We start from the raw sequence: 19329 nt of genomic DNA, 5'->3' as shown, positions 1-19329 counted from the left end.
AGATGGAAGCTGACATCCAGGACAAATCAGCAGCATCTGGGGTACAACAGCCCTGAGTAACACAGCCGGGTCTCTGGCTCTAGTAATAAGAGCCAGGAAGAAAGGGTGGAGGATCCAGTGTGGGTTCACATGCTTGCAAGAGTCCGGGCACCCCATGCTGGCCCCATGGAAGCCACAGTCCAGAGCTCTGAGCCCCAGCAGGGCGCAGAGACAATCCCCCAACCCGAGCACCCTGCCACCACTCAAACCCTGCTCAGTCTCATTTCTGATAGGACAGGTCAGATGGAGCAATTTCCAGGCCTTTGGAGTCTATGACCAAGATGTCTGCTTCAGTGAGGTAGGCTCCCACTTTGTCCTTTGTCTCGGAGAAGTTCCAACAAGGCCAAAAGGAACAGCCAACAGGGCAGGAGACTGCAGCGGCTACCTGCAGACCCTTGCAGGGTGGCTGCCCAGAGTACCCAGTCAGAGGGAGTTAAGGAAGGTCAGTTTTATCAGCACCTTCCTCCCACCCCGTGCTCACAGTTTGGGACAGGCCAGCTTTTGCACAGGCAAAATCTAAATTACAAAAAAAAAGGCAGTAACTACTTGGGAAGCCCCAGCAGGGGATTCTGGCATCCCAGAATGCAGCTCTTCTGGCACTAGGGGTGGCCACACAGCCACCCTCCTGCTCCAACGCTCCCCTTTGCCTCTCCCTCTCAGGTCAGAAGGCAGAGAGCCAGTCCTCCTGGAATCTGAACCACCTATGCCAGAGGAAACCCACACCACTCACCCCAAATGAGGCCATCAACCTGAAATATAAAAGACACCCAAGGATGGCTGGATGGCCAAGAAAAACCAGCAGTATGAAAAAGTAAGGCCAAGAGTAACAAAAACACTGACTCCAGAGGAAGAAGAGTGAAGCCAGGAAACAGAAGAGAATGTTAACCTAAAAATTCTAGTTAGTGTTTCCAGAGACATTTCAGACAGAATTTTATGCATAAAACAAACAGAGTTCCATAGAAAGGAAGTTCTGAGAACTTAATAGTGTTTAAAATTTGAGAGAAGCATTGCCCAAACAAAAATTTCAAAAAGGCGGGGAATATAATAGCCAAGGACACAGTCCAGAAAAACAGAAACAAAAAATGGCTCTAGAAAATGTGTGTACGTCGCAGTGTTCTGTCTCCTAGTAATGCTGACATTTGGGGCTGTGTGTGGCTATTTACTATTTATATTGACTTTATGTTGGGGGGAGGGGTTTGTTCAAAAACAAATAGGAGAACAGACTACTGTTTCCCAAACCCAACAGTTAACAGAGGAGCTTCAGGGAACCATTCCCTGCAGGTGCAACATCTAATGAATAGGAGGTACCAAGTGAAAAGAAAAATGGAAGAGAGAAAATCACAAAGGAACCAATAGGGCTATATCTGTCAGGGTAGAGAAAGAAGAAAACAGGAAACAAACAAGGAAAGGGTTGGCACAGAAGTGGGCAGGGTAGTGAGTAAAGGGCCCTGCTGGGGAATTTCTGCAATGTCAGAAGACTGAGTAAAAAGAGAAGATCACAAAACTTAATACAGAGGGAGAAACAAGTAACAGGTCATCCATGAGGGTGGGACAAATGCCAGATTTCTCACAAGTCACATTGGTGCTGGAAGACAGAGATACAAGGTCTTCTAAGTCTACCTGTCACACTCAAGCAAAAAAAAAAGATGAGAGTAAACCAAGAAGTCAGGGGAGTGAGTGAATAATAACGGGGCAGTTCAGGACAAAAGCAAGGCAGAAGCCTGGGGGCCACTGCAGCTGACCAGGACTTAGTGGCCAAGACTCACAGGAGGATAGTTCCAAGAAAAAAGAGGTTTCCGTGAGGCAGAGGGAGTATCAGGAGGCTGAGTAAACTTCAGGACATAGTGAAGGCGCACACTATTTGATTAAAAGAAAAAAAGAGAGGCAATTAGAAACTTCAGGGAAAATAAAAAGACAAGCAAGAAATTTGTGGCACAAGTTTGAAGCAAACTAAAATGTCCCACGATGATGAGTAATCCAGAGGGGTTTACAGTATGTTATACTATTTATCCTTCAGAACAACTCCATGATATAAAAGGGAAGGTAACCCCAGCACAGTTCCTGTATACGGAAGTATTTATAGTCGCGGTGATATAAACCCCAGCCCAAGCTGTCAGTATTTAGAATCAATCTTATAGACAAAACCCATACAATCCCACTTCATGGCCTCAGCAGAGACTATATATTTAATGGAAAGGTAGGCACCCTAACCTACTCGAAGGAAATATCTAAATAAGGTAAAAGATATACAGATAATCAACGAAAGAGCTACAATAAGAATATATCCATCAATTCAGGAAGGGGGAGACAGGAATAAGGAGGTAAACCCTTAAAGTGCATGGCAGAGAGTTAACAGATAGTAGCTAATTTGATAAATTAAGGAATGGCAACAAAATTATATAATTAATTTCTGGTATAACCACTAAGACAATCAAAGTTAGACCAGTATTGGTCCCTGAGGAGTAGGGTTGGTGTGGGAAGAGTCTGCTTTTAATTGTAAGCTTTTCCATGTTATACATCTTTTTTTAAAAATCAAATGTTTATTTCTTTGATAATAATAAAATGGATTATGTAAATATAATTCTTTAAAATTCTAGCCTCAATCAAAAAGGTTGAGACACACCACATGTTGACTACATACGAGAAGATTCCCAGCCCACGTTGTCATGAAATGCTTGGAGAGGTCCGGCTTAAGCACAGCCACCTCATTTCATGCAACCGGGCACTGTGCTCAAGAACTTGGCATACGGTGTCCAACAGGTGAGGCTCCATGGCGTGGCCTCAGACAAGGGCCACATTGCTTGTGGCGGGGTGAATAGTGTCTGTTCGCGCCCCCAAAGGTACATCCAACTCCTGATCCCTGGAACCTGCGGATGGGACCTTATTTGGGAAAAGGGTCTTTGCAAACAGAAATATGGTAAGGACTGTGAGAAAAGAAAAGGAGCAAGAACAGAGAAGCCACGTGGTGACAGCGCAGAGATCGGAGGGACGGTCTGTAAGCCAATAAAGAGAATAAAGAGAAGCCTGGGACAGATTCCCTCAGAACCTCTAGAGGGAAGTAAATCTGCCAGCACCCTGATTTCAGACTTCTGTCCTCCAAAACGGAGAGAAAAGACTTTTCCGTTTGCGACACCCAGTTTGCGGCGTCCGTTTCAGGAGCCCCAGGAAATGAACACACCGCCCATCTTCACAGTGGGGCCCACAGGGTGGTTCTGCGGGGTCAAACGCAAGCAGTCCTTGGCACACACCACACTCCCTCCTGAAAGGGACGTGGATCTCATCCACTGTTCGTGTCACTCGGTTTTCTCAGAGTTGAGCTAGTCAGGGAGCCAGCCAAATGCAGATTCTGCCCTGCTGCCCAAGAATCCTGGGCCCTTGTTGGGGGCTTCTGTCTGCAACTCTGTGAGGCACGTGAGGTGATGTCAGGGCCACCAAGATCTGCAGCGATCGACAGGACGAGGTGTGGGTGACGGCGGCCTGGAGTGAGGGAGGGGGCCAGCCCAGACTGCCACCGGCTATCACGGACACTTGGCCTGTCTGGGCATAGCAGCTTGACGCTTTCATAGAACACACACCTGATGCCTGGCCCTGGGGACATGGTGGTGATGCAGACAGACAGGCAGACAGACAGAAAGGATCCTCCCTGCTCTGTTCTAGAAGGGGAGACCGCCAATAAACTGGTCCACAAACAAGGATAAAACATTTAGCAGTTATGATTCACTCTGGCGAGGACTCACACCAGGCTCTGGCGGGGCTGGCTTCTGAGTGTGATGACATTCAAGGAGGCTGAGAGGAGCCAGGGACATGGGGAGCAGGTTAGGGAAAGGCAGCCACGGCCGGGGGACAGAGGACGGAATCCTCCAGGACAGTGCGCCTCACACTCTTCGTGTGGAACCCAAAGAGCTTTTGATCCTGTGGGTGATGCCCCTGGATATCAATCTTATTCGAAATTAAAGCTGAAAAAAGCTTAAATTCAAGCACACATTCCAGTAGCTGTCAGAGGGATGACGTCATCACACATCAGTAGCTTCTCAAATAATCCACTGTATTCTTTTGAGAGAATAAAGGACAAATAACAATACTGTTAAGAAAACAGTTTTGACCTCATAGTCTGATGGAAGGGTCTGGATGCGTGCAGGTGTCCCTGGGCCTCTCTTTGCAAACTGCTGCTGTAGGGACTGACCCCAGATGGTATGGTTGGGCTGAGCGAGAGCACGGGGATGCACCCAGGACCCAGCAGGTCTAAGCCCTGGAGGGAGCTGGTCCACTGGACTAAACACACCTGTGTTTCCTTCTCACTGGGTTCAAATTCTACATCTGCCACCTTGCTGGCATGTGGCAGGGAGAAGCAGCAGCACAGGCCGCCACCAGGAGCTCTCAGCCTAGTGCAGGAGACAGTGTCCATCTCAGGAAGGAAACCTGATCCCTGATCCCAGAACTCCCCGGCAGCATCCTAAGCCTAAGTCTGGGAACAGCCGGAACAGACACTGGCACCCCCACTTTCTGAAGATGGGAGGGCCATAGGGCATCCTGGAACTAGAGGAATTTGGGGTGGGGGAGGGAGGGAGAAAGCATCAGAGCTGAGGTCTTGCAGGGAACTGGCACACAGGAGGGAAGCTGGGGAAGGCTGGGGAACTATGTGGGGGTTGGGAAATCAGAAGCTGGGGGAGGGGCCAGGCCTTGCTGGGGTGGTACCACCCCACCCACACACCCCTGCGGTGCCTGACAGAGGGTAACAGAAGGCGCTGGGCATACAGCTTGGACTGCTGGCACACATGTCTGGACCTGCGGTGGGGGGGCAGGTTTCCAGCACTAGGGGGAGCTTGCAGTAGGGGCATGTGGAGTGGGGGTGCCCAATGAGAGAGACAGTTGATAGTTGGGGCGGGTGTGCAGTGAGGGAGGTGGCTGGAGCACAGGGACACCCAGTGAGGAAGATAACTCGGGGTGCGAAGGGAGGGTGCATGGAGAGGGAACTCAGCTGCCGGGGTGGAGTGAGAGCCAGCGCGGTGCTTCCGGCAGGGGTGTGGTGAGGGAGGTGAAGAGACACCAGCAGGCCAGCAGGGGCGCACAGTGAGGCAGGTAGTTGGGGGCTGGGGTAGGGGCAAGCAGTGAGGCAGGTAGTTGGCCTACAAGGCAGGGGTGCAGGGCAGAGGCGCACAGTGAGGTGGGCAGTCAGGTGTGTGGGCAGGGTGCAGGATGGGCGTGCAGAGAGGTGGTAGCTAAGGGGACACAGGGTGGGGGCATACAGCAAGGCAGGGAGTTAGGGGCATGGGGCAGGGGTGCAGTGAGGCAGGAGCTGGGGGGCCAGGCAGCAGTTACATAAATGTTCCCTGGCGCCGCAGAGAGGCAGCCGAGAGGGATTGCCTCATCTTATCAGGGAACACAGCGTCCCACACGAGCCTCTTGCCCAAGCCGCAGGCCGGGCGGGCGGGAACGGTGTGTTCCCTGCAAGAGGCCGAGAGGCAAGGCTGGAGAGAGAGGCCCGCCGGGGCTTGAGCGCAGGCGGGGTGTCCTCTCACTGAGCCCTCAGCCCACCTGCGCAGGCCACCATGGCCGCAGCCTGGCCTGCAAGCGCAGCAGGCTCATGAGGGTACTCGTTGCAGCCCCGGTGGACGCAGCTCAGGCTTGCTGGGTGGCTCCCCCCCAGCTCTGCCCTCCTGTCCAAAGGGCAAGCTCCCAGTTATCTCCTCCAGCCAGCCTTGGCCAAACTGCCAGTCCCCAGCAGGTGAGTGGGCTTCCTGGCTCCAAAAGCACCTGCACAATCCACCACAGCAGATTTTTTCTGTCTGGGGGTGGGAGTGGAGGGAGAGCTGTACTTGCAGACCAGGGCTTTTTGTGTCTGTCTCCTGCTGGGTCTTTTCACTCAGGCTGGCAGCACCAGTGCTCTGGGTAGCAGGCTAAGAGCTCCTTGGTGGAAGGAAGTGGGGACTACCTCTCTGACAGCCCATCTCACTGCATGCCCCCCCCCCCGTCCCTAACTATCCCCCTCACTGGGTACCCTTGCTTTGCGTGCCCCGGCTCCAAAGAGACAAAGGCAGAAGGAGCCATCAACTTAACAGGGCACCCTGGATCACAAGAGTGGGCTTCAGTGGGCGTAAGGAAGCCCCAGGGGTGTCTGTCAAAGGGTGACAACACATGGGAGGAGACACAAGACATGCAAGAGGCTGTTCCCAAAACAGCTTCTCAGTGCTCTGGCCTCTATGCCCAGTCCCCAGCTATATGCCACCAGCTCCTGAGCCACTGTTTATCAACAGAGAGCTCTGCTCTGTGGCCACGGGCATGGGGCTGCTGCCAGTTGCACCCAGTCTGCCATGTCCCTCAGTCCAAGAGGCCTGCTCCCACTGTGTGCTGAGCCAGCAGCTATTAGGACCCCCATCTGCCAGCCTCCAAGAGAAATCCAGGACTACAGCTTGAAGGCAGCAGAAGACCCTGCCCTCTATGGTGGCCTTCCCTACTTTCTCTCTGAGGCCATCTGGCTGCCACTCTACTGGTCACCAAAATTGATGGAGGTTTGTAGACCCACCTGGAACAGACCCGTCTCCTGGGAAGTCCAGGTCAGAAGCTCCACCCACCACTGTATAGGTGAGGAGAGCCCTACGGGACCCTTTCGGCCTAGGACTCAGTCCTGCAGTGATCAGCACCAGCCCCTCACCCCAGGCCCCGATTCGTTCATGGGAGGCCTCAAGGGTGTCATCTTGCCTGTTTCTCAGTGAGGGTTAAGTGAGAACACACATGACCGCAGATCAGCTGCTATCACTGGTGAGGCTCCTGGCAGTGGGTGCGTGAGTGCCAGCCTGTGGCACAGGGCCGTACTGACTGCAGGTTTAAAGCCCACACCAGGCAGCCGGCGGGCTCTGTCAGGAGCTCTCGGGTCGGCGTTGCTGTCGTGGGTGTGAGTGTCGCTGAGCTACACTGTGTGCTCCTGCACATGCCAGAGCTGGCAGGAGACGGAGGGAGGTGGTGCCTGCCAGAAAAGCCACCTTCTGCAGACATGTGTGTCTCCGTGCTTACAATGGAGGCGAGCGTGTTGTTAAAACAGGCATTTCTGTTGTTGCTTTGCTTTGTTTTGGAGTAGGATCACTGGTCCAAAAATTCCTACCGAAAAATAAAAATACACTACTCTGAAAAAGAAGTATTGCGTTGGGGGACTAGACCACCAGATGGTCACAACACACTGTCACAGAAGCTGATAACTGGCCAGTGGAACAGAGCAGAAATGCCAGAACTAGACCCCAAGACAGCGGGAACTGTGTTTAGCATAAAGTGACATCTCGGGATGAGGGCAGAGGATCCAGAAATGCCTTAGGAAAACTAGGTTACACCTGGCAAGACACCAAGGCCCATGTTTCACTAGGATAAATTCTCAATGGGTCAAAGGGTTGAAAGTGAAAGAAAAATGACATGTCCTAGGGAAAATGGGACATAAGTTTTTTTCTATGAATCAATATATAGATATCATAAACAGAAAGACTGATGTATTTGACCACCAAAATATGAAACACTTCTCTCTGGACAGAGTCCCCATAAGCAAAGGCAAAAGAGAAATGACAAATGGAGAGAAGAACGGTTTCAGCTCTGATCACAAAGGCTTGCCGCCATACAGAAAGACTCCCAGAAGGTAGAAGGCAAAAGCAACACCCAACAGACACCTGAGCAGAGGCTACAACTGACCGCCCATAAAAGGGCAATACAAGTGACTCTAAGAGCAGCAAAGATGCTCCCCCTGGACCTCCCTGATGGCGCAAGGGGTTAAGACACAATTGGTGAAGCTGTCCGCAGCCCTTGCAGCACGAGTTTAATCCCTGGCCAGGGAGCAACCCACATGGCGCAGCAGACCTCTCCTGACTCGCCCGCTGCTCCCCTCAGCAGTGTACTTCAGTCAATCTGCCTGTTCTGCTCCCCACTCTGTCTCTGGTGAATCCTCTCACCACCCTCCACCTCTGGCCTGTATCCCAGTTCTTGTATGCATAAATAAATAAGTCTTTTTTTTAATGTGATACTTTTTTTTTTTAAGATTTATTTATTCACAAATAAAAGAACCAGGATACAGGTCAGACGAGCGGGAGGGTGAGAGGATTCACCAGAGACAGGGGGAACAGAACAGGCAGACAGACTGAAATACACTGCTGAGGGGAGCAGTGGGCAAGACAGGAGAGGTCTGCCTCGCCATGTGGGTTCCTCGCCGGCCGGCTGGGATCGAATCCGCACTGCAGAGGCTGCAGACAGCTTCATAGCGCTGCATTCAACCGCCCTAAATAAATAAATCTTTAAAAAGATTTAAAAAAAAAAAGATGCTCCCCCTCACCCAACAGGATACAAAAAGGACCCAAGGCAACCATACCCCACCCCCAGAGTTACTTTTTGCTTCTCCAGGTGGCCAGGCTGCAAGACAGCCCCTCACACTGCTGATAGAAGCAAAAATTGCCCTAGGCAGGTGGCTTGGTGATACCTATCAAAATTTCAAACGTGCTTACCTTTGACCTCACAACTCAATTTCTGAGAACCTACCCAAACACACCCGTACATTTACGAAATGGGATGTGTGCTTGACTATGTGATGTAACAAAAGCCTGACAATTCGTGCCCTTCCACTGGGACCCGTGATACAAATTATGGAGCACCCACATAACAGACTATGATGAAAAGAAACAGCGTGAGTTTTCTCTGCTGAGACAGGAAGGTCTCTTAAGCAATACTGTTGAGTGAGGGAAGCCAGGCTTCCTGCAAAATGCAGGAGATGGTGGGATAAATAGTGAGTGTGTCTGCGTATTTGCTGGTGTGTGCAGATCTGCTGGAGGATCAGAAGACATTCAGAACACAGACCACCTAGGGGCAGAGGTCTGGGCGGATGGAGGGCAAGAGGAATTGGGAGAATTTTCCTTGGAAAACTACTTACAGGTCTTGAATCTTGAAACACACAAATACATTAACCTAATTCAAAAGGCTAAAAAAAATCACCCCTGGCAAACTAGGAAAGCCTGGCGCCACAATCATGCCAATACAAAAACAGGCATTGAATGTTGTTTGACACTCTTTGTAGCTTCCTAATCTGGTCCCTTAAAATGATTCTACTCAGGATGTTGTAGGGACCTGGAGAGCTTCTTGCAGTGAGAAAGTAAAATAACAAGTGGCCAATCTACATTTCTAGAAGGTGTTCCCAGAGCAGGACTCCAGGGTTCAGGAGCCCCGGGGCTGGTCATGCAGCAAAAGGTTTTGTTGGAGGGCACTCCCTGATAAGCACTTTGACAGACGGCTCCTGACTTACGAGACAGCAGTGAGGCATTTCAACAGCAGCAGACCAGGCTTGTAACCGTGCGCCAGAGGCCCCTCCAGGCTCCTGAATACCACGCTCCTGTCATAAATGTCACTGTCTCCACCCTCACACGACTGTCTGCTGAAAACCAGCCGGAGTGGACGGACAGGGCAGGTGCTGGCTGCCAGCCCTTCCTCCCCACTTGCTACCCAGGCGAATGCACCCAGCTGTCAGGACACAGACCCAAGTTCAAGGCAGGAGAATCCGTTCCCTCTGCCAGGTACTGGTGAGGAGGTGGCCATGGCGGGCAGGGGGCTGTGCAGGCTTCTGGGAGAGGGTTTTCTCTTGGACAAAAAAAATCAAAAGAAAGGAAGGCAGAGCCAGGGCGTGGGGGGGAGGGAGGGTTGGTAGGCGGCACAGTACAGAAAAGCCTCTGGCAGCCCGTGCTGGGCTGTGACGTCTGGGGTGGCACCAGTCACTGGCGGCCACACAGGGAGGTCCAGAGAGACACGCAGAGGAGCCAAGCTGCTCCCAGACACGGACAAGCCCACAGCGACCTGAGCAGCCCGCACCTCCCCTCCCCTCCCCAAAGGAACAAAGCTTTCCAAGGTCAGTCAGGGACCCTGGTGGAGGGCACAGCATAGAGAAAATGACTCCCTCCCTGCTGCCATCTGCTGTGCGCCCATGAAGACCCCACACCCACACCACCCCTCCCACCCGTTTTCTGGGCACACGAAGGGGGGCCCCTCTCGGCGAAGCCTTTGGCGGCCATTCTGCCCACTTCCGCTTCCTGGGCCACTCCTCCCCAGTCTTCATTTCCTCATCCTGGCCTGGCTTCAGACACTCCGGGGGCAGGCAGGGTCTCCCCAGCAGAGACAACAGCCAGCGCGTAACTTCACCGGTGGCTGCGTGGGCCTTCATTTCTTACAGCACCATCTTCTGTTACCAACCCCAAGAGGTGATGACAGGGGTCAAGACGAAACCCATCTGAGAAATAGGAATGAAGTTGGAAAGTCAAAGTGACCCCACCAAGCCACACACCCACAATGGCCGGGTCTCAGAGTGTCGAGGTCACCCAGAAGACATTCTCATGACTCTCCCCATGGAACAGGAACTGCTGGGGAGCTGCCCAAGCTGACCTCAGCCATGAATGCCCCAGGAGGTAAGAGCTGAAGAGGACAGTAGAGGCCAGTGCCCCATCTCAAGAGGCCTCTTGAGAGGCAACCCACAAGAACCATCAAGTCGCACCCTCTGCACCCCAGGGCCCCCAGCTCCTCAGGGAAGGGGGTTCCCTGCCTGACGATCCACTGGGTCCTGGGCAGGCAGTCCCAGTTCCTCAGCAGGAAGAGCTACACTGGAAGGAGCTAGGGGCCTGCTGAAGAAAGCTGAGGCAGGCAGCACACTCAACAATGGGGCTCAGTGGGTCCTGGCTAGGGGCATGCTGGGAGGTGCCCTTCCACCAAGCCTGGCACCTCGACCTGGCTGGCTCCAGGTACAAGAAGCAGCACAAGGTCTCAAACAGAACATAACAAAGCAATCTACTTCTCAGGGTTGACTTTACAAGCAAATAAAACAGAAGATGTCACTTTACTGTAGTCCTAAAATGTCTTGGTGTTTGAGGGAGTGGATGTAAAAAGAAAAAAGTCAGTTGCTGACCTATCTTTTCTAGAAGGGTCTGTTGCAGACAGCTGGGAGGAGCCAGCACATTCCCAGGGCCCTTCCTGCAGTAGCCCAGGACAATGACCCTCCCACCTGCCCCAGGTTGCTGGCCAGCCTGGTCACATGGAGCTGAGGATTGATGCGTGCTGTCTTTTGGAGAAACCAGTTGGTTCCCCAAAACCAACTTGCAGAGAATATACTGATGGGGTAGTGAGCTGAGGCCTGGTCCCTCAGGAAACCTGAGTTCTGTTCAGGCGTGCACAGACATGTTGGGGAGGAGGGTCCACCCCTCACCACCAGCCCTCTCTGCACCTGCCCAGCAGAAAGACAGGTGGCCATCCTGATGGGTGGGAAAGAGCGTGCCCAGAGGGCCTGCAGGGCTCAGCAGACAAAGGCCAGCCCTTCCCTGTCACAGGCCTAGCTGCCCACACTTCTCCTTGCCTGTCCCTTCCTCCTCATACTCTGCCTGCCCCTCCAGCCTGCTTCTTCTCTACGCCATTCCATGCTCTCCTCCAGACCAGACCCCCAAGGTCACTGAAACGAGCTTTGGGTTAAGTCACGAGGAGGATGAGCATGGAGGCTGCAGTCATCATAACCCACTGACAGGGGCCCACTAATGAGCAGCCCCATTCCCACAGGCCCAGCAAGAGAACAGACCATTGAGGGGCCAAGCCCACTGCCCAAAGGCACACAGGAAGTACACATGTTGCAGAGCTACTACTGCAGGCAGGAAGCAGTCTTATCTTGGGAAGAGGGGTTCATGCACCCTTGTCCTCCTGAATGCTACCCTTTTCAACTGAATTCTTTCTGCAGTCAGAAAGAGTGCAAAGCTGCATACATACACAGACATGTGCACTACAAACTCCTATTATGAAATGATAACAGGCTCACCCCAACTCCAGCTCTCTAGCTGGGCCTGCTTCCATAGAACCCATGATCTCGGTCCCTGACAAAGGAGTAGCACTAATTTACACACATGGCGTGCACGAGTGCCTGCACAGGTCAGAGAACCACATGCCAGGAATTTCACAAAGGTGTTTTCCCCCTTTTGCTAAGGGATACAAAACACATTTGAAAATTTCCGTTCCCAAGGTCCCTTTTACAAGAGCAATAATAAAATACCAGTGGTTTCTGCCATCGAGGTATCTCCCCGCCCCCCAGGCACACACAGACACCCCTTATTTCTCCTGAAGGGCCATGCAGGGAGAGTTATATCAGCTCTCACCCTGCAGGACTGGCACAGGATAGTGACCCTGGACTGCCACAGTCGAGGGTCCTCCTCCAGGTGGTGGATCGCTATGAGTCACTCGTGAGCTGAGCCCAAGAGCAGACGATTCCATTTCTTTTCTCTCTGTTCTCACAGTCTTGTCACTAACTGCCTCACGGGAAGTCAGGTGCACTTTCCCAAACTGAGCAGAGTTGTCGTGTCCAGTTCTCCACCCCCCCTTCTTCCTGTTGCAATCTTGAAAGGCGTGCTTCCCGCACGGCCATCGACATCCCTGTTCTAGGAATCTGTGACCCCAACTGCACGCCCAGCCCTCACCACGACTGACATTTCAGTTGGCTTTTTCCGAGATTTTCTGACACACCAAGGGCATGAGTGACAGCAAGAACCTGAGTTTGGATTCCACGGTTACAGATGGAGATTTACTCGCCTGATAAAAATGTTCTTCACGTAAGGCAACTCCTATCCAGAATATGTAAGACTCTCTTAAATCTCAAGGAAGGACCCACAGAAGACGCGATGGCAAGCGACTGTGCACGAAGGTGCTCATGTGTCATCACAGAACGCAGAGCACCACTGAGCTGGGGCCGCACGCTCGGAGGATGACTGGAGTCCCAAACTAACAATACTGAATGCTGGGGTTGCAAGTGAATGCTTGAGCATTGCCTGTGAGAATGCAATGTGGCAGAGTCTGTAACACAATCTGGCAGCATCTCATACAGTTTAACAGACTCATGACACACCCCGGCACGGCCCTCCTAGGCTCTCACCACAGGAACAGGACTGATGTCACATACAACCCCCAACATGCAGCAGCTTTATTCAAATCATCAAAACTGGAAGAAAGCGTTTGCCACAGGTGAGTGGACAAGCTGTGATGTGCCCCTACAGTGACAGTCTGCACAAATGATTAAAAAGGAAGGCGCTCTTGATTCCCACACTCCGTCCCGGCGAAGCGTACATGTATTCTGCTAAGTCAAAGCAGCCAGACCCAGGAGCTACCTATTGGTGATTTCCTTCCTACAACATTCTTCTAAGGCAAAGCTAAGGACAGAAAACATTACCAGGATTGGAAGGGTTAGGGGAGCAGGGAGTGGTTGACCACAATGGGGAGTTGACCACAACGGGGAGTTTGGGGTGCAATGGAATTGTTCTGCCTGGTACTGGGGTGGTGGAGAAAAGACTGCTTGTCAAGACCCACAGAAATGTGTGTTGCCAAGAGTGCACTTTCATGTACACAAATGCTAAAGATGAGAAGGAAGGTGGGGGTACCCCAGGCTGGAAGGCAGACTCTACCAGACTCTCCCAGTATTACAGATGTGTGACATGGCTGCTTGGAAGGGGGAGGGGGGGAGCTGATCTGAGTAACTAGGGATAAGGGTGTCTGACCGGAAACCGAGAGACTGTAGACAAAAGGAACTGAACTTCAGCGCTGTTCTAGATTCTCGTGAGTGGGTAAACAACTCCGAAACCGCCTCAGTGCTCACTGGAGCTGAACAAACAGGTGACGGCTCTGAGGATGGTGGGCGAGGGAGGGAACAGAGCAGCCACGAGAGGTGGGGCGGTCTAGAGGGGCTGCCCCTGCTCGGGAACCAGCAGTGTGGACCCCAGCTTAGCTCAGTATGCACAGAGCAGAGAGAAGAAGGCTTCAGGCGGGCGTGAGCAAACAGGCTGGGACACAGACAGAGCTCTGTCCGCTCAGGTAGGCTACAAGCAGCGACACCCCATCTCGCACCAAGTCTTACATTCTAAAGACCATTTTCCAATCAAAGGACCCAGTGATCCTTAGAGAACTGGGTAGGACCAGAACAGGAAAAATACAAGAGGAGCCTCAAGCCTTTTCGTCATAGCAGAAAGTAAGGAAATGTTCCCCAAATCCAAAATGGTGGGGGCATGCAAAGGGACACCGAAGCCCACCTGCAGAGATGCCAGGTAGCAGCACGAATCACGGGCCATGTCCTCCCACGAGGGGACGTGAGAGAAGGACACGTCAGCTCTGTGGGACTTTTCCCCAAAAGCCATAAACCCAGCCTAACCGGGAAAAAAAATCACACAAATGCAAACTGACGAACATTCTACACAACACCTGGCCAGCACACCTCAAAACCTTCCAGGGCAGGAAAACAAAGTCTGAGAAAACTGTCACAGCCAAGAAGTGGCTAAGAAGACCGAGTGACTCTAGTTCAGAAAACAAATTATCAAAAACCCACTTCACCCACATTTTGCCATCGCTCCAGCAGCTTATTTCTGAGTAATAAACCAACACTTCTTGGCTATAACACGAATGGCGAAGAACACAGCCTTGCTTGTTTGGGGGAAAGTAAATGCTGGAGAAAGTGATTTCCAAGGTTCTTCAAATGCTCCGAGAGCACTGGCTCGCACAGTGGTCATCTCTGCCAACGGACACTTCTGATCAATGACTGTCCACCTAGGGGACCAATGCACGAGACTTTGGCAGCAACAGCTAAGTGCTTATTGGCCAGCACTCATTTTCCCTGGATGTTTTCCCCAGGAAACATGACTTTGTTTTGCAGTGAAAATGCACCAGGTAAAAAACGCTTCCTTCCCAACTCCCGATAGCCAGGATTGGCTCCATGAGCTGGTCCCGACCAAGGTGTGCTGGATAAGCCACTGGGTGCATTTCTGTAATAGAGGGCCATGCCCCCTCTGTCCCACCCTTGCCTCTCTTCCTGCCTGGAGTCTGCCCGATGCTGGGGGAACAGTTGCTGGCATGTGCTCGTGGCGGGAAGCACGGCTACACCCATACACCACCACCACCAGGGAAAGGGGCAGAGCCGCGCGCTTGGGTCTCCGCTGCAGTCCTGGACGGTCCATCTCAGAGCACGGAATTAAACCTGCTAACCTGAGGTGCAGGCTTCTCCTGCCCTGCATACCTTTTTCTGAGCTGCTTTCACAGGCTTCTAGAACATTGCTTAGAGTAGCTCTGGCTGTAATCCCCAGACAGCACTACGGCTAAGAGCAGAAGGAGGACACGGGCCGACGAGGGGCTAGACAACAGAGCATGACGGTGGTGGGGGCCCAGGGTGGGGAGCTGGTGCTGACCAAGGGAGGCCTCATCACGTCCTCTCTTCTCCCAGACCTCCCTGCTGGACCAAAGCGGCAGATCACTACCTTCTGTCCCCAGGGCCCTCTGAGACAAAAGAAATGAAAGGGAAAGGAGTGAACAATAATGATTGAGGAACTGGACATTAGAGCGGAAGGCACACGGAACAGTGCCCGAAAGCACAGGGGGCCCTGGCGGCAGGGTAGGTGGGCTGAGAGAGGACAACTGAGGGTTAGGAAGCCTCGCAGACGGCTGCCGCCTTTCTCGTGCCTGCTGAAGGCCAGTTTACTATCTGAGCAGGTCAGCAGAGGCGGGGACTCCAGACTGGTGACCCCAGAGGTGACTGGGGCAAGGCCGCCTCCCAAACAGGGGCCTGAGGGCAAGTTCTTTTACTGCCTGTCACCACGCGCCCAGCTCGGGGAGCACCCCCAGGCCTCCGGGGCTCACAGACACCTAAGAGAGCCTCTGGCTGCGGCACATGGGTGAGGGCTCCAAGCCAGCAGGTGGAGAAGGCGGCCAACAGGACACAAAGGCCATGGCGTGTGGGGACGGGCACTCATCATCCTCGGAGGTCCCAACAGCGGCCATGACGCAAAGACAGGGTGCGCCTTCAAAGGGGACCCAGAAACCCAAGTCTGAAAGTAAAGACACAGCAGGGGAAACAGGGTGGATTGAAATCTCAGGGACCGCGCTGAAGGAGAACACCGGGAAAGCCTCACGGAGGACAGCCAAGAGACAAATGGAGGACAGGAGGGCGGAGGTCAGAAAAGGGAGGGCTCAGCGCAACCCTTCCAGAGTGCCCTGCGGACACAGAAGGTGCCCTCCGGCCAGAGCACGTGAAAGGCCAGACTCAGAAGCCGGAGGAACCCCTGCAGGCAACAGCCAGGGCACCTCCAGGCAGTGCTTGGAGCCTGGGATATGGACACAGCCTCAAGTTCCGGAGAAGGAAGGAATGAGTCAGGGACCAGCGATCAGGAAACAGAATGTTTCAGTCTTCCTGGCAGCAACCTCAGGGGTCCAGACAGTGGGCGAGGCCTTCCAAACCCCACCAGCAAGCCACGAGACCGATGACTGTACACCCAGTCCACCAGAAAAGCCAAGCCAAAAATCAAGTGTCAGCCCCTCGCACACCACAGAGTCCCGTGGGGGCCGCCCGGCCCCTCCTTGTCTACCTGGGTCACCTTGGCAGCACTCTGGATTGTTTTTGTTGCTGTCACTTTCCACTTCATAAATGTGTGCGTCTGCAAGGAGGGCCAGTGAGACGGGACTCAGTGTGGGCCCAGCCCCTCCAGCTCTGGGAACCCAGACTTCAGGCCTCAGTTTCCTTTATTCCACCGCCAATCTCTGTTATTCTGGCATTAGAATTAGACTCGTGGGGCTTTTGTTTTAAAATGCGCAGCACAGCAGTGTTTATGGGTGAATCGAGTATCTGAGATTTCTGGGAGAGGGGAGGCTGTGGGTGCAAGTATTTGTTACATGCTCCTCTGAACCCCGGGGTCCATCTGATGTTTTCTCCGAGAAGCTGAATGACCATGCAGAGGTGAGGGGTAACTGCCTCAAGCCCAGCCTGGAGGCCCCTTTTATCCATCCCTGGCTGCCCCCAGGCCTGCTTACTGCACACCCCAGGTTGGGGCTCCATCAGCTGCTCCTCGCCCTGCCCTCTTGAAGGCAGGGTGTGCCCTGGAGGCCTGGCTCAGGTCAGCCGCGAGGCTCTGGGCTGGCTCCGTGGCTGGAAGGAGGGCCTATAACTGGGCAGGGAGGCCACACTGGGCCCTCCGGCCTGACGCTGTCTCCTTGCTATGGCCAAGCGCCACGTCTCACCCCAGACTACGCATGTCTATTTGGTCCCAGAGTCTGGGAGCCTCAGGGTGCCTTTTCCCAGAAGTGGCCTGCTTTGTTTAAAAGGAGAAACAGAGACTGAGAAACCCCTCTTCCCTTCTGCACATCAGTGCCTGTGGGTGCAGAGTGCACAGTCAGAGGGGATGGGGGATCCCCTGTGTACTAAGAGGCCCCCCATACCCACCCACCCAGGGAGAGGAAGGCCAGTGCAGCAAGCTACCCCACACACTCTGCCAGATCACTGTGGGAACTCTGGCCACAAAGGCCGCAGCCCCCCTTCCCGGCAACTATTCTTGGTCTGTGTCTCCCTTTGGGGGGAGGATAAGGGTGGAAATGATCAGAAGCTAAAATTAGCAAACGGCAAACAATTGAGGCCAGGAATCCGAGGTCAGCTAAGGATAACGGTTTGTTTTCTGCGGCCCTGAGGTGGTTTGAGCAATAAAGGGAATTGAAAATGAAAACATATCTGGAAGCAGCCCAACCCCTGCCGGGACAAGGCCAGTCACTGGGCCGGTGGTGGGCCAGGCCAGATGGCAAGGCTTTGCCCAGCCCAGGACCCTCTCAGGCTTCTTCCTCCCCCAGGGACGTCCCCTGGTTCTCTTCCCTCGCTGGCCTTCCACGGCCTGAGAAGCACCTAAGGCTGTGGCTACAGAAGACTTGGGCTGGGCTCCCCAGGTACTAGCCTGGTTTCTTCTTTCATTCCTGGCTCGGTGTCAGGGGTGATAAAACTCCCAGAAACTGTGCTGTGGAACCAGGTTACGAGAACCTGCTCTGGTGGGCACTTCCTTCTAACACCAGCCAGCAAAACTGCCCCAGTGACAGACAGGAAAACAGGCCCAGTGAGGGTCTGCGACGTCCTGGGTTACAGCAGCAGGCAGTGGGGCCACCCAGGGCACAGCACCTGCCACCACCCTCTGCAGTGCCGCCACCTCCTCCAGAAAGCCCACCTGTATGTTCAGAGGCGGCACCACAGCAAGGCATGGTGGGGGAAGGGGGTATGGCTGGGAGGCTAGGGCCCAGCAACCCAGTCAGAGTGAGGCAGGAATTTGGGCTGAGGAAGGACAAGAGAGGCCAGTGAGGCCTCATCATGTGTCCATGTTCAGGGAGCTCCCTGCCCCCAAGAACCCAAGAGGCCACCCTGGAAGTCCAGCTAAGCCATAATAAGAGAGGAGCAAACATCTGACCTTTGGCTGCACCCAGCTTAGAAGCTGCCACCAGGTCCAGGGAGCGCAGACATGGGCCATCTGAAAGGGCAACTCCTTCCTGAATGCTGTGGGACTCACTAGTTGAATGCCCACCAACATCCCCTCTTAGTGTCCCTGTTCTTGTCGCCACTATCGTGTTCTTACAGGAGGGCCAACAAAAGTTAGGCTCCACACCGACTCCACATTGCTATGGCCATGAAAACACCCTGGGCCGCGGCGCTGACCTGGCCTCGAGGCCTTTCAGGGCTCACCAGGCCTGGCCTGCTCCAGGGCTTACCCAGAGGACTGTACCCAACCAATGTCACCCTGTGGGTCCTGTAAAGTCAGGCCTCCTGAAATGCCTACTACTTTCTGTGAAACATTGGGAGGGTGAGCAGGTACAAGGCACCAAGCCTGGACCTCACTTCCTTTACCCCACACTCTGGGGGACACAGCCCCTGACAGACCAGGTTTAAGCATCTGACAAAAACAGCACCTAAGGGCAGCATCCTCACCTAGAACCAAATGCTTCCCGCTTGAAATCTGTAAGGAGATGGAGTTCAAATAATGTCCACCTGCCTGGCTGAGGGACAGTCCTTCAGACCTGCCCCAGGTGGAGGAGCCCAGGACAGGCTCTGAACAACTGGCCTGGTAGCCTATGGGACAAGCAGGGGGCCTTCCAGGGGCCAGTTTTACCTCTCCCCACACACCCCCATGCACGCTGGCTTACAAACAAGAACTGCGGGCCCCATCACACCGCCAGGTCTGGGAGGTCAGGATAACTCCTCTGTGAGGTTTCACTTGGTGAAGAGCCACCGCATCCACAGGGAAGGTCACAGATCCCGCAAGGGCTTCTCCGAGGACTTGGCACTTTCAGCAGCTCTCCAAGTACTTCCGGCTTAGCTGAGGACATGTGGCTGATCGCTTATTCCACTCTCTAACTTTATGTGAATTCCAGAGACATTTGAATTCTTCTGCTTTTTGTTACTTGACACCCCACTTCACACTGGCAGGAGGGGAGCTGGCAGGTGTGATCTCAGGGAGTCCTTAGGAAAGAGGGGCCCCC

General features: G+C 53.5%; 1 protein-coding gene across 1 annotated transcript in view; it reads right to left on the bottom strand.

Annotated features, from left to right (window-relative positions):
* The window catches only part of KLF13 (KLF transcription factor 13), a 36561-nt gene that overhangs the window by 428 nt on the left and 16804 nt on the right, over positions 1 to 19329 (bottom strand). The gene's annotated exons all lie outside the window — the stretch shown is intronic.

This window comes from Talpa occidentalis, unplaced genomic scaffold, assembly GCF_014898055.3.
Source record: "Talpa occidentalis isolate TD23 unplaced genomic scaffold, MPIMG_talOcc4v2.1 talOcc4.14, whole genome shotgun sequence".
Taxonomy (NCBI): domain Eukaryota; kingdom Metazoa; phylum Chordata; class Mammalia; order Eulipotyphla; family Talpidae; genus Talpa; species Talpa occidentalis.
The sequence above is the reverse complement of the archived record's forward strand: the minus strand, read 5'-3'. Positions and strand labels throughout refer to the sequence as shown.